This window comes from Cibotium barometz, chromosome 18 (assembly GCF_041138505.1).
Source record: "Cibotium barometz isolate CiBa-2024 chromosome 18, ASM4113850v1, whole genome shotgun sequence".
In the NCBI taxonomy this organism is placed as follows: Eukaryota; Viridiplantae; Streptophyta; class Polypodiopsida; order Cyatheales; family Cibotiaceae; genus Cibotium; species Cibotium barometz.
Window position 1 is genome coordinate 56,896,531 of NC_141063.1, and position 4,747 is coordinate 56,901,277.

General features: G+C 47.6%; 1 pseudogene across 1 annotated transcript; it reads right to left on the bottom strand.

Annotated features, from left to right (window-relative positions):
* Positions 1-255: 255 nt before the first annotated feature.
* LOC147629511 (receptor-like protein kinase THESEUS 1 pseudogene) lies at positions 256-4,486 on the bottom strand (annotated as a pseudogene). Its single transcript, XR_015267962.1, has 2 exons — positions 4,178-4,486; positions 256-3,530 (listed from the first exon to the last, which is right to left on the bottom strand). The product of XR_015267962.1 is annotated as a receptor-like protein kinase THESEUS 1 pseudogene (transcript).
* Positions 4,487-4,747: the final 261 nt, after the last annotated feature.

A 4,747-nucleotide genomic window follows, 5' to 3' on the forward strand; every position in this document is an offset into this window, starting at 1 on the left:
ATAAATATATATTCCATGACTATATATTTGAATTGGGATACGATGAAGAATTAAAAAAGTGAGGTTTCCTGTGATTGCTTCCATCTTAAAAGAAATGAAAATATAGTAATAATTAGTAAACCACAAGCATAAGCCTGTTCATGCAAGCGTTTACCAACTCATAGATCCCACATTTTAGAGCCTAAAGGTAATGTAAACAGTTCATAGCCCCTAAGGATAATCTAAAATCGATAGAAAAAAGGATCTCTACCAAAATGCACAAAAGCAAATGACCATTTTAGTTCATAATCTGCATTCCTTGATCCAGTTTGGAGACCTACCCAAATGCTGATCAAATACATAATGAGAGCACGCATTCAAATCGCATTAAACCTGAAACTACCAGTAACCAGGCTACCCCAAAACCTCCAACTTGGCTCCAAGGGAGTTCGCCATTGAAACCCCTTGAAAAGGTGATAGATTGAAGGCATATTACATCAACTTGGGTCTGTGTAAGCTCATAATCTTAGCATAACTAGCACTGCAAACAAAAAATTAGTTACCATATGCTTGATGATAGAAGATGACCTTTCGTGTGGCATGTACCCATCATTGAGGGAGCGCATGATTCGTGTGGCATGACCCCAACGATACCACGAGCTTACCATCACACAAATAGATCACCGGATTTCAATATGCTAGAAAGAAAATGGCATGGAGCGGTGATGATGCCAAGACCTTTAATACCTCCAGCTTACCATCACATGAACAGACCACCCATTTCAGTCAAGACCCTCCACACCTCAAGCTGGTAACATCCCATGTACATATCAAGAGAACGGCAGAAAGATGAGAAAGACCCTGAAACCTCAAGCTTACCCATCACAGGAATACAGAGGCTTCAGGATGCTCTCAAGTATGTTATACCCATTGACTGACCTGTCAAGCTTCAAGCCCCATTAGGTCTAACCATACGTGAAAAGACAGCACTCATGGTAGCGTCCTCCGGTTCATCCTCACTCTCTACAAAGCTGTGATTTACCACTGTGCTCTCCTGCCATCGCTCTTGAACAGGCTGCAATATAGGAAGCTCCAAGATTCTATCCGCGTTCGCATCATTCACATTGCAGGCAGCCGGTGCCTCTTGCAACTGCAGAGCACACTCTAGATTCCACAGAACTTGGCCAATTGCAGGCCTACTGATACCATCTTCAGCCAAACACTTCTCTGCTGTTTCTCCAAATTTGGCCAAGGACTCCATGCTGATGGTGCCAACCAAGTGAGGATCGATGATCTGATACAACATGCCCCTACTCTGCCAATCCATTGCCCATTCGGCAATGTTCACTTGATCCCTTGGAAGGGCAGGGTTGATAGCGGGACGGGCACATAAGACCTCCATGAGCACCACACCAAAGGAATATACATCAGACTTCTCTGTGAGCTGCTGCCGTCTAAAGTATTCTGGGTCCAAGTAGCCAAAGCTTCCTTTCACTGCTGTGCTAACATGCGTTTGATCGAGGGCTGGGCCAGTCTTGGAGAGGCCAAAATCTGACACTTTGGCTACCAAATTCTCATCCAAAAGAATATTGGTGGTCTTCACATCGCGGTGAATGATGGACTGTGTTGCCCCCGTGTGAAGGTAATGAAGACCTCGGGCAGCTCCAACACAAATCTCTAGCCTCTGTCTCCATGACAATGGGGGTAGGTTAGCACCATAGAGATGGCTCCTGAGAGGCCCATTGGACATGAACTCATACACCAAGACCATCTCCTGATTCTCTTTGCAGTAGCCAATCAGAGAGACAAGATGGCGATGGCGAAGCTTAGATAACATCTCAATCTCTGTCTGGAACTCCATTATACCTTGTTCGGACCTGGGGTTTCCTCTCTTCACTGCCACCTTTATCCCATCATCAAGCTCCCCTTGGTACACCTTGCCAAAACCCCCTACCCCAATTACAAGAGTTTCATCAAAGTTGTGGGTGGCTTCCAGAATCTCAGAGAAGGTGAAGATGCGTCCCATGCTTGAAGGCGCTGACGAAGCGTAGCTGCCGGCACCACTGACTATGGTGGTTTTGCTCACCAAGCTGACGGAGTGGCCCCCATGCAATGGAAGGGGTACCCATGCTGAAGTGGGCTGTTTCACAACCTTGGCTCTCTGCCTGCAGAAGCAACAAATGGCTATCGTCAAGAGCCCGAATGCTGCCACTGCCCCCACTACGCCACCCACTATGGGTGCCACCCCGGCTTTCGAACCCGGCTGAGGTGCTGATGATCCTCCATCTCCAGACCCATCTAAGCTTTGTTGAGAATTATACAGCTTCCAAATCTCAATGCCATTCATAATGGCTTCATTGAAAACACTAGAACCGGAGTTCGGCGGAGGGCCGGCCTGAATCCAAATGCTAGTATCCCCATCTGCTTTGAGGGAGAAATCAGCATAATAAGGCACATACTGACCGTAAAGCAGCCCTAGATCTAGCATATTGAAAACAGTCTGATTCTGCAGGTAAACATTGAAAACCCTCTTGCCTCCTGTATTGTACTGCAACTCACAGAAATGGAGCCTTACCACATACCTATAATCTGCAATAACAGGAAAAACCCAGGAGATGTTCAAGCCCTCTGAATTGGTGGCTTCTGGATAGACAATCTCCAAGGCAGTGCTGTAGACAATGGGGGGGGCGAAAACAATGTCGGAAGCAGAGTGATATGTGATGGAGGATGCAGAAGAGTTCATCTCATCCACGCCTGCAGATGAGAAGAGGAAGCTTTCGTCCGGCAGCCATGTCCTGTAGAGCCCTGCAGTGTCATTGGATGGGGTGACAAGTGGGCCGCCCACATTGACTCTGTACATGGTCTCCATGGCCATGGAGGGAATGCCAATTGGAGTTGGAGGGCCGACTCCAAGGGGCCTTGTATCGTCAGAGAAGAGCTGGGAAGGCATAGAAATCAATTCTATGGCATTGATGAAAGCATGAGAGGAGGTTGACCCACTCGGGATGAAAGTAATTTGCAGAGGAGAGTCGGTGACATTGACATTATACTCCTTGAAGACATAGCTAGTGTGGCCACCATAGCTTGCAGGGCTGGAGGTGATGGTGTCGGTGGTGGGGTTGAAGTTGGAGAGGAGGGAGAATTGGGCCGCTGTGACCGAGAAGGTTGCTGCAGATGGGTTGAAGTTTCGGTAAGGGAAAGGGTAGAAGTAGAGGCGGAGCCAGTGACGACCTGGGGAGACTGGGAAGGAGTAGCTTGCCCTCTCTGTAAAAATGCGAGCTGTGTTCAACAGGGGAACGCTGCTGTTAGAGGTTGAAGCAGCAATGGAGGCTTGAGATGAAGAAGCGGAGATCAGACTAGAGAGCTCGTTGTCTCCCTGCCATATCCTGTTGTCAATGGTGACGTTGCCCTGCCCCCCACACTTGATCAAATAGCTGTCTGTTGGACTGAACACCTGCTGAGAGATTGCAGGCACCATATTCATAGCCGTTGCCAAACAGCACAAAAAAGCCCACAAGGAAGAAGAAGCCCTCTTCATGCCTCCGTTTGTCCTGTGTATAAGCAGAGATACAATGCCTTCTTAAAAAGGTCAACCGTAGCCCTAATCAGAGCTCAGCCCAACAAACATTACCCTAGCCAAGTCTCTGCCCGCCAGATGTAACCACAATCCGAGCTTGGCCTATCAAATGTTACCCTAATCAGAGCTCAGCCCACCGAGTGCTACCCTAAGCCGAGCTCACCCATTAACCGGTCACAATTTCTTACCCTAGTCGGAGCTTAGCCAATCAACCGTTGAGGTTGCAGGGCCTGTATCCATAGCCAGAGAGAATGTCTCTCTCGATCCTTGGCCTGACCAGGGATTAGCCTAGTCAAATCTGACCTTAATCAGAGCTTAGCCCATCTACTCTGACCCTCGTGTTTTGATAACCCACCTAGCTTCCAATGCAGCTTCCCTCGACAGCATTAACCTACTTTGGATTGCAATGCAAGCAAGATCCATGAACAGCAGCAAGTTCGGGAGGAAAGAAAAGCCCTGTTCAAAAGCGAGATCCTTGCCCTGATCAATGTTCAGCTCAACGATTGTTGCCTAAACAAAGGCTCAGACAATCAAATTACACCCTAGACAATGCTAAGCCCATCAGTTCATACAGGACTCAACCGCAACAATAGAACATGGAAGATAAAGGAAGACAAATACCACTAGGTAGGCTAGTAGCTGGCACAGAGCTGGCTACCACACTTTGAGTGGTCTGTCTTCGTCGAGATGAGCTTTTTATCCCGCTTGCCTAGCTGGTCGCCTGTTAGGATGAACCCAATTGATGAAATGGGTAAATGTTATTTTGTTCCTGGTTCGTTCGCTGGCTGAAACACATATATAATATAACCAAAACCAACCCCCTTTGGTCAACATTGGAATTTGGGATCACTCCCAATTTCTGATCCCTTAGGATTCTCTCGATTTATATTTGTGGAACCCCTTCATTCCCCCCTTTTTCTTAAAAATTCCCATCACCTTCTAAAAGATTGTGAATTTCCTTCAAACACTCGTTGAGGAGGACAGGAGGCCCCCATCATAGATGAGGTCACACACCCCACCCCACGTCATGACACGGGCTAGAAAAGGACATTCAACCATCCTTCTGGGTGGATAGGGCTCCTTCACATGCCTCTCGGAGAGAGCGCACACTGCACATGGAGCTTAGCTGTTCACGAACATGCAATATCTACACGAGTGCTGGGAGCCTATCCTTGTCGGTGATTGTATTGC